This window comes from Alligator sinensis, unplaced genomic scaffold, assembly GCF_000455745.1.
Source record: "Alligator sinensis unplaced genomic scaffold, ASM45574v1 scaffold619_1, whole genome shotgun sequence".
In the NCBI taxonomy this organism is placed as follows: Eukaryota; Metazoa; Chordata; order Crocodylia; family Alligatoridae; genus Alligator; species Alligator sinensis.
In genome coordinates, this window is record NW_005842134.1 from 945,322 (window position 1) to 956,249 (window position 10,928).

At 47.9% G+C, this 10,928-nt stretch overlaps 1 protein-coding gene across 2 annotated transcripts in view; it reads right to left on the minus strand.

Annotated features, from left to right (window-relative positions):
• Positions 1-10,928, minus strand: part of DGKK (diacylglycerol kinase kappa) — a 174,556-nt gene that overhangs the window by 99,358 nt on the left and 64,270 nt on the right. The window lies entirely within an intron of this gene.

The window sequence follows — 10,928 nt, forward strand, 5'->3', positions numbered from 1 at the left end:
CAGCCAATGGGATGGCTGCATGCAAATAAGCAGTGCCTGTCTTTCCTGTCCTGCAGGTGAATGAGGAAGTGAATCAGGGAAGCAGCAGGTGGACTTGGAGATAAAAATAGATCCTGGGAAGAAAAAGGAGCAGACCAGTTGGAGGTGAGACAGGCCAGGCAGTAGCTGCTCCCAGGAGCAAATGCAGTGGATCCCAGCCAACCTCTCCTTACACTAGAGTTGCTGTGCAATGACCTGATGTATTCAGTCAAGGTGGAAAACTTCTCCCCTGTCAGTCCAGCAACCAGAGACCCAGGTAGGGGCTGCCTCCAGCCCAATTCAGAGCCATGAACAACACCGGGTACTTGGTGGTCATTTTGTTACAAGATTGGCCAAATCCTGTGCCAGTACCATCAGCAGCTAATTCCAAACTAGTCAACACAGACTCCACAGAAACCAAGGCCCTGAACACAGTCTAGGGGTTAATGTAATTATTTATTTTCATATTTCATATAGTCAGGATCTATCTTTTTAAAGCTGTAGTATACTTATTTCCCTGTAGCTCTGGGGAGCCTTGCTCGTGAACCAGGAGCCCATCCCACCAGGCGCTGTACAAAGGAAATATATCATGAGAAGAACCCCACCCCTAAAAGTTTACCATCTAAATTTCTGCTCTCAGTTATACCAGTGCAAGTAATCCTCAAAAGTATAGGGACAATCTTGGGGATAGCTCTGTCAGGCCTTCAGTCAGTGCAGATGTAGTTAGGGATTTTCTGGAAAGGCTAGACATTTTTAAATCTGCAGGTCCAGATGCCTTCCACCCAAGGGTGTTGAGGGAGCTGGCAGGGGTCATCACAGAGCCCTTGGCCCAGCTGTATGAGCATTCGTGGTCATCTGGCCAGGTGCCAGGGGATTGGAAACTGGCTAATGCGGTCCCAATTTTCAAGAAAGGGAGGAAGGAGGGCCCAAGTAACTATAGGCCTGTAAGCCTCACCTCGGTGCTCGGGAAGATCTTGGAGAGAATCATCAAGAAGAACATCATCAAGGGAACATCATCCCTTGATGATTCAGAAGATGGGGTCTGCAGGGGAGATCATGCTCAGGGTCAATCAGCACGGGTCCATCAAAGGCAGGTCCTGCCTGACCAATCTGATTGCCTTTTATGACCAAGTACCTAAATCCTTGGATGATGATGTTACCGTGGACGTAGTCTTTCTGGACTTTAAGAAGGCCTTTGACACCGTCTCTCACCCCATCCTCATCAATAAATTAAGCAACTGTGGCATTGATGCCTGCACAGTTAAATAGGTAAAAAATTGGCCGATGGGTCGCACCCAGAGAGTAGTGGTGGATGGGTTGTACTTAACTTGGCGAGATGTGAGCACTGGGGCACCCCAGGGCTCAGTCCTCAGGCCCGCACTGTTTAATATCTTCATCAGCGACTTGGACAAGGGGGTGGAAAGCACGCTGTCCAAGTTTGCTGATGACACTAAGATGTGGGGCAAGGTGGACACACTTGAAGGGAGAGAGAGGCTGCAAGAGTTCCCTCCTTGAAAGCACAGAGGCGGAAAGGAATCTTGGAGTCATTACTGACTCCAAGATGAACATAAGCCACCAACGCCAGATCGCAGCCAGCAAGGCCAGCTATACCTTGTCATGCATCCAAAGGTGCATCTCAAGCCAGTCCAGAGAGGTGATACTCCCCCTCTATGCGACTTTGGTCAGGCCGCAGTTGGAGTACTGAGTCCAGTACTAGGCGCCGCACTTCAAAAGGGATGTGGCCAGCCTGGAGAGGGTTCAGAGGAGGGCCACCCGCTCGGTGAGAGGGCAGCAGGACAGGCCCTATGAGGAGAGACTGAAGGACCTGAACCTGTTTAGCCTCAGCAAGAGGAGGCTGAGGGGGTACCTGGTGGCTGCCTACAAACTCATCAGGGGAGATCAACAGCAAATAGGTAGAGCCCTTTTCTCCCCAGCAGCACCTGGGGTGACAAGGAACAATGGTAATAAGCTGATGGAGAATAGGTTTAGGTTAGAGATCAGAAGGCAATATTTTACAGTTAGGGTGGCCAAAAGATGGACCCAACTTCCCAGGGAAGAGGACCTCACCCCTACCTTGGGCAAATTCAAGAGGAGGTTGGATGATCACCTGTTTGGGGTCTTGTGAACCTAGCATTCATTCTTGCCTGTGGCACAGGATCAGGCTGGATGATCTATTCAGGTCCCTCCTGCCCCTAGCTCCTATGAAACAAAGGTGACTATTTCTAACAAAGACTGTAGGATGAATGTAGCTATGTGAGTAAGGAGCTGTCCAGAATAACTTAATCCAAAGCCACTTTGCAAACAAGTATCAACAGATCTCTCATGGCAGAAAGTGCTCAGACCACCTGTGTTTTTCCATGTAGGCAAGAGACAGTACATTGAGCAGCCCAGCACTACTCTCCAAGAGTACTAGGTCAGGGCTGGCTCCAATGGAAAACTGGCAATAATGCTGCCTCTCAGCTGAGTGTGTGGGAAATGCTGGGATGGTGCGGCGCTCTCAGACAGGGCCAATTCAGTGAAATCAAAATGTTCCATAGTACTATGGCAATTCCAAACACTCTCCAGCTCCACCAAAACCTTCCTGCTTCCCCTGTTTGGTCTCTTGCCAGTTTGCCCGTCTGTCTCTTCTCTAGCTGCTAGCTGGCACCTGGGGCTACCAGTTCCTGCTGTTCCCCAGGCTCTTTAGCAGTCACATCTTGATGCCCAAGCTTCATGACCACAAAGCTCCTAGGTTCCCAAGAGTGCCTAGTCCCTAACTGAGTATCTCCCCCCAGCTTCCCTGCAAACTGGTAGGCTCTGAGAGAGCAAGGACACCCAGGCTGCCTGGGCTGACCATCTCACAGGGTGCTCAGCTTTCCTAGCTACCCAGGATGCAATTCTCCTGGCTCCCAATGCACCTGTTACCAGCCCCTTGGCTCCCCAGGCAACTAGGTCTCTACACAATTCCCTGTCCAAGGGACTGCAACCCCAAAAGAAGCTTCAATGTTCAGTGTCAGTTCTTTACAGGAAATGCTAAGAACTGAGCTTCTGCAAAACCAGCCTGAACTTCTGGTGTTTCACCCCAATTTGGGCCAAAAATACCTTTTCAGAGATTCAAAAGTGTTTGCAGGAGTCAATTTTTATTTTCCAGTTAGCTCTTCTTCCCCCCCACCCCCACCAATCCAGCTACACTTGAAATAAGAACATAGTATGGCACAACCACAGGAAAGTCAGGAAATGACAGTTCTTAATCCTGCTACCTTCCTGCCATGACTCAGTAACTTCAGTAGCCCATGGTCCATGAAGTGTGGACTCTCTTCCTCCATCTAGCAGGAAGTAACCAGGAAAAAACACCACTAACACAGTTTAAATAAGAAATGACCTGTTTACTGTAACTAGAATAATCCTGGACTGGGAGGGAGCATACATTCATCAGTGCAATCAGTGTGCATGTGCATGCCTGGAGCCACCGTCTGAGGGATGTGGCTGAGGGTCCAAGTCCTTGCCTTGATGGAAAGTTACACAATCATAACCATATGGGTAAAATGGATTAACTGCCCATGTGGACACTCATTCTATTGTCAGATTGTCTTAAAATTAGGCTAAATAAAGCTCCTTCCCAAGCTAGGCTAGAGGCTATTCTAATACTAGATTAATAGTGTTCACACAGAGGTAATGCTGGTAACTATATTAGACTGACTTTACACCTTAGCTTATGCTGAAACATTACCATATAGACAAGTCCCAAGGGGCTCTAAAATCTCAGGACACTGGCACCAAACAGAGCTTTGTCCTTGGGCTCCAGGGGTAGGGGCCATGGATGGCACAGCTGGCATCAGCTGTGGCATTGCTACAAGTCCATTCCAGTTTCCTTTAGTAGCTAAGGCCTCATGACAGTACATCACCCCATCAAGCAGCTACCTAGCAATATCACCGCCTGCCTGCAACCACCCCACAGCCTCACAGGTAGCTAGGGAACTGCTATATATAGTAACTGAACACCACTGGACTGCTTACAGCTTATGCAGCAATGGTGCCCCCACAATCCCATCCCCTTCCAGTACAGACATTATGTCAAGATAGACAGGAACGCTGCTCAGTGGACTCATCCTTCTATTGGCTCCATCTTCCAGCCCAGGCTCCTTTTCATACTGTATCAGTTCTTGGTCAGCCACAAAAAGGCTTAGCAGGACACCCGTTGGGAGTCCTGGGAAGAGCTCCCTCTGAGACCCATGTCTACGGAGTAAGCAAGCAGAGGCCCCTGCTGAAAAATCCATTGCAAGTTTGACCCCAGACTCAGCCCATGGTGGGTGGGAGCAGACAGCTGGGACAGTTTTTCTGCAGGGAGTAAGGAGGCTCAATAAAGTGCTCAAGAGCTGTCCTTGGAAAAATCTATTATAGCCCCTGACGGAATGAGATTCTATCCAGTAACTGATCCCCTTGCCAGGTCAGAACCTTCCCTCATTAAGCACACCTAGAAAACGAACGTACAAACAAGGCTTCTGGACTGCCTGAGAGCATCTTCCCCTGTTGCAATGCCCCCTTTTGGCCAAATTCAGATCTGTCCAGGGTGCTTGGTTCAGCATGTCCCCATGTATTCTATGGCAGATATAGCACAGGCAGCAGCAGTACAAGGTCCCATCACAAACTGTTCTAGCTCTTGTCCCATATCTCAGGGCTGAGGCCCAGAGAGGACCAACATTATAACTGGCATACAAAACAAGGGTGTAGGCCAGCCTGGTCACTTTCATTTAAGACTCAGTGAAAGCGAAACTTCCTCCCCCTTCCTAATACTCCCTGGCTATTTCTGCTTTTCTCAGAGTCCCAGGGACAGAGATAATGGGTATCCAGCAGGCTGCCCTGACCACATACTCCAAGAAGCTATTTCTGGTATGAGGTTTTAAGAGGGGGAGGAGTGAAAACAGAGGAAGGTGCCCTAAACCCTCAATGAACTAAGTTCAAAGGTTATCAGAAGAGCATGAGCACCCTCTAGCTTCTCCAAACAGCCCACACAGGCTGCAGACTCTTTTTTTTCCCCACTTTGTAAGTCCTAAGAGAAAATTAACAGCTCCAAACATGGGGGAATCATTGTGATGTGCACAATAATGAAGGGAGAAGGGTCTTGGGATTAAAGCAGGAAACTAGAGGCCAGGATTCCTGAGATCTCTTCTCAGGCCAGCCCCCACAAACATGTTGTGCAACCTTGAACAAAGTTAGCTGTCCCTCCTCTGTGCCTTACAGAAGCTAATGACAACAAGAGAAGCAAGCAGACAAGCAGTTCAAGTATGCATGGTGTGTGGTTAATAGGATGCAGTCTGGACTCTGAGGAGGGGGGGGAAAAAAAACAAACTCATCAGCATTTGAGTGGGGAGGGGTGAAAAGGAACAGTATTCCAGTGACTTGAATGTGTCTAGCTGGGGAACAGTTGGTTGGCAGCATCTGTAATGGTGTACACACAGCATTGTTTCAGCTGGCAACTGGAGTTCATTCCAGTTCTGGAGCATGTTTCTCCCCAAGGCACATGCTTTTGGGAGTGCAGGGTATGACTATTGTGCATTTAGTCAGGAAAGACAGCCATACAGGAACCCACATGGAATAATTGCAACAACTGGTCTCTGGCCTCTCAGAAACAAGTCAGCCCAATGAAATCAAGTAGTCTGCACCATGGGCAGTTCTATGCTTGCTTTCATCCCTGCTAAGCACCAAACAGACCACAGTTCAATGTATAAGGGCTCCAGACAAACATAACCTCATCTTTCAGGCCAGGGCCTTATGCGCTAGCTAGTAAATTTGACTCTATACCTTCCCTTTACATACAATAAATTTCCAACAACTGAACAAGCAGTGTTCAGCAACCCAATGCACTGCAAGAGCAGGAACACCAACACCTTATCTGATTTGACCAGATTCCTTAATCCATCAAAGAAAGAGAAAGCCAACTTTATTCTCCTCCTTCTGATCCCCCAGCAGCATCTCTGGGGAAATGTTAGAGCAGAGGTGTTAAGATACAATGCACTGCTGGCATGATAGGGACATAGTGAGCACACTGTTCGACCCCCCACCCGTCTCCCCTCTGAGCTTGCCTGTGCCTGACAACCTGGACAAAGGTGTAAGACAAAAGGAGGGGAACTGCAAGTTCCAGTAAAAGGGCTATTCAGGCTTTAAGGAGGGACCAGTAGAGGAGAACTGAAGAACAATGCTGCAATCTTCAGCTGTGTGTGTGTGTGTGTGTGTGTGTGTGTGTGGGGAGTAGGCCCAGTTGTTATTTTCAGGGAGGTGCCAGGTGGGTTCACTTGCTTTAGGACAAGGGTGGGCAAAATGCAGCCCATGGACCGGATGCATCCCACCAAGCTATTCTATCTGGCCCCCGTGGCCCCTAAAAAATCTAGAAAATTAATATTTGTCTGCTCCTAGCTGCCTGCCATGCAGCTCTCAATGATTTGCCAAAACTCAGTAAGCAGCCCTCTGCCCGAAATAATTGCCCACCCCTGCTCTAGGAGTACAGAAGCCTTAGAGGCCAAAGCAAGACCCTCACACCAGCTCCTCACCTAAATCCTGCAGGGGATGTGCCCAGGGGGTGCACTGGTGCACCTACCTCCCCCTTTCATTTTTAAAACCAACTGCCTGGCAGTGACAGCGTTTTTAGTCAGGCAGTGCTGAGGGAGTCATTTGACTTCATGGCTCATTATAATCCACCTGATCCTTTCTAAACTCTTCATTCCACAGGTGTTAATGATCTGCTCTTCTTTTTAATGTTCTTGATGTTCCACCATAAACCTAACCATTGTTCTTCAATTCTTCAGTCTGTTCGCTGCTCCTGGTAAGGAAGCTCCTATTTCACAGCCCTACAGATTGCTTTTAACTCATTCCAATGAAGGTATATGTATTTTTGCTTCAATCTTAAACTGAGCAATACAGGCTTAGGCCCCTAGCATACTAGTAAAACGTCTAGTTTATTTTTAACTGGAGAAAAATTTATGTTGTTTTATATGTGATGATGCACCTCACCATCTGCACCCCTCTTTTCAAAATTCTACATCCACCCATGCATTTGCCTTTATTTAAGGAGCTATTTGGTCTCTCTGCACATCACTGTGCATCTTTCTGGGGCGAGGCTTGGACAACCCCCAAACTCCAGCCTGAAGGTCAGATCCTGAAAGAAGCTTAGCAACCTGCAACTTCCCTTGACTGTAATGGTAGAGTGGGCACAAGGCACTTCTGAAGCTGGCTGCAAGTCTGTGCTGTTCGCAGGAAGTAGCTCCTGCCCAGACCTGCATGGGGTACAGAGAAGGTACAGGACTGTTGCCCAGCAGTCATATGCCAACAAAGGTTTCCCTGAAAGCACGAGGCATTGCCAGCCACTAACCTTAAGCTCACTCGGGGCTCTACAGTGCTCTCCTGCCCTAGTTTCTATAAATACTTCTCACTTCCGGATAGTATCTTCAATCTGCTCCCTGTGCGCGGGGGCGGTGAGTATGTACTGCTCACCACATCCCCATGGGGAGGGAGTGTTTACCTTGGTTTGCACAATAAGCTTTCACTCCTCACGCACCACCTCTCTGTGCTCCTCTGAGGAACACCACTGTAGGGTGACCCCAAAGCCGAGGGCTGGCAGAGAACTTCCCTCTTCTGCTCCAGAGCTGCACAGTTCTCCCTGCAAATTCTGTGGGGAGACCACCCCTCCCAGGATGCCACTCCTCTCTACACAGCCCTGGCTGGGCCTCATCACAGACCTCTTCAACCCCTGCTGAGATAAGCCAGTATGCCCTGCATTCTCTTCCCATCCGCACATGTTGGGAAGCGTATATATCCCAGGCCCATGGCTAAGCCCCTCCAGACCGCTTGGCCTGAGCAGTCTGGGAAAGGCAATGGCTGCTTAATCTCCAGTTGGAAGAGCCATAACCCAGTTCAAGACCTTTTTCTAGGACTGCATATTTGTTGGATCAGTCCTGCCACCTTTAGACTTGGCTGGAAACTACTGTCACAAATCTTTCCACCAACTTCACCAGGGGGTCTCTGGATAAACAAGTCAGAGAAACAAAGGGTGTAGCCATGTATACGCAGTACATTAAGCTACCAGAATAAGTCTCTCCTATAAAAGGCACCGAATAAGGCACAAGACTGGGGCTCAAGAGACTTGAGTTCAAGACCCTGCTCTGCTACTAACTTCGAGCAAGTCACTTCACCTCCCTGCTTCCCACCTATCCTTTGTCTGTCATTGTGCATCTGTACAGCTTCTAGTATAATGGGGTCCTGATTTTAATTGCTACTGAACTAAAGAGAGCAGGAAACCTAATTTTAATCAAAGCCAGACACTTCAATAATTCTTCTCAACTAAGTGAGGAAGCGAGATGCTGGGGTGATATAGGCCTATGCACTGCAGATAGGAAAACACTGGCCTTTTATTTCTTTTTCAACTCCTGGCTAATGGAATTAGAACTCAGCATCCATTTATGCTTAAAAAAGGCTGCTGCTTATTTATTTTTCAGCATGCACTGTCCTAGCAAGCAAGCAACACCTGCTAAGCACAACACACATGACCTCTCCCGAATGCATTCAGCAAGGTAAAAGTTTGTATAATTCAATCTGTCGGGTGGTAAGGATTGCAAGGGGGTGGAAGAGGCAAAACCACAGGGAGGGGAGGGGTTGCCTCTTCTAACACACACAGGAAGAGGCTACCAGGAGCTACCCTAGACCCATGCTTTTCAAACTCTTATGAGTCACGTACTCCATTTTAAGTTTGTTGCACTGTACTGTGCCCCTGATTGTGTCATAGACCATTAAAAAGGCACATTTTAGCATTACCACTGCATTGTCTCCTCCCCAGTAATACAACAGTTTGGGGTAAGTTGTTATCCATGTTCTTCCATTTCCCTCCTGCTTTCCAATCCTTCCTTCCCTCCTCTCACATGCCCTGGTGAAGTTCACCATGTCCTCACAGGGGTACATATAATCCCACAGCCTGGGGGATGTAAAAGTACTGAAATCCTCAGAGGCCACAGGTGCCATTTCAACTGCTGTAAACTGCGAGGATCTCTGCTGACTTCAATGGAAGGATGTTTATCTACCAGAGCTGAAATCAGGATGCATGTATTTAATGACCATGTAACCTGAAGAATGGTCCTTTAAATGCTGTAACAGAGGTTGAGATGACTCCGGGGGGGGGGGTGTGTGTGTGTGTGTGTGTGTGTGTGTGTGTGTACACTGAGATATGAAATAGGACAGCAGGGTAAAGCCGAGAATGAAACTATCTGGGGTCCAATCACAATCCCCTGCTTCTGAGTCACTCATAACAGTCACACAGATGAATCAAGAGGTGCGATATGATCAGAGAAAGCAGCTAAAAATAGTACAGAGAGGTTGGCCACACTGCACAGCTCTGCCTAGCCTCACGTGGTCACCATGTTCTAGTGTAGGGGAGAGTTCAGGAGGCCTGGCCCATGAGGGGAACAGGGATTTAGCATGTCATATCCTTAACCATATCACATAATCAGGTGATTGGGCCAGCACCCAGGTCACTCCACCAAGCTCATGTCTAGGGTAGCAACATCCTGCCCAAGCGGTGATGAAGCAGGTTGTCCTGGACTACGCTGTAGCAAAACCCGCCCAGGAGCAAGACCAGGGTTTGCAGACCATGTAGCCTCAAGCTGCTGATGCAGCATAGAGTGCCTAGGCTCCAATGGCCATCCAAATTCTAGCCTGCAGCTGCTCAGAGAAATTCTACTTAAATGCTTTCTTGTCCCAATATACTTGTCCGCTAACACTGAAATGTTTCACAGAGACAGTTTGCTTTTACGAAGTTCCATCAGAAACACACCGGGACTCCCAGCCAACTCCTCAGCAGTCTGCCTGACAGAATCAGAAGTCAGTCCAGAGTCTCAATCATAACACAGTCCTCTTTCTCCAGTGAAGCTGGGTTGTGCCACAGAAACATGTTCCTCCTCCCCCTGGTATTTTACAGAATTTTCTTTTTCCTTGGTCATGCACTTACTGGGCAAACAATACTAGTCTTAGTGGGCTGTACTTCCAGCATTTTGCTATTCATTTATCATTAGAGAATCCTTTTTCCAGTTGAAAAAGATCCTCAGACTCTCCACATTACTTTATTGGCAAACACTAGTCTATAATATTAGTGGTATTTAAGTGTCAGTTCAATTCTACAGGCCAGGAATCCCTCTCACAGTCACTCTGCATATGAAGAGAAACAGTGAGACAAAGACAAAACAAAAAGAGGGATTTAGTAAACAAAGATCATCATTAGGAAGCAAGTTCAGGCTGATAGTGTCTATCACTGGAGCCTACTAGCACCCAAGAAGTAGGCTACAGTCAACTGACTTATCTACTTATCCTACACAAGTCACACTTTCCCATCCAGCTTTCACTATGCCCTTTTACAGGGTCCAATCCAAAACTCCTTGCAATGAGCAGAAAGACTGCTGACTTCAGTAGGTTCTGGATTGGGCTCATTGTTGTTCCATGCAAATGGAAACAATGTGCAGTTAAAAGACTGTAACTGAGACAAAGAGCCTCTCATCACGTGATCAGCTCTTACCTCTGCCAAGGCAGACAATTACTTCTCCACAACCATCTCTGTGCTTTCCTCCCATGCTGTCCTCTGCATGCAGAAACTCTTCATCAAGACCTGTAACGCCAGTCCCTTACCCTACACAGAAATCTACCAACTGGCAATTGCTAGGCAAGGGGTTAGCTTTGATTGTTCCTCCCCGCTGGCTAAGAACAGAGAACACATCCCAATCTCGCAGCCAGGCATGTTTGCTTATCTCATCCATCGCACTGTCCTGCCCGTTAGACTGTAAGCCCTTTGGGCACTGAGACTGTCACTCACTATAATCTTAGATTCATAGATGCTAGGGTCAAAAGGGACCTCAACTGATCATTGAGTCTGATCCCCTGCCTGGGCAGGAAAGAGT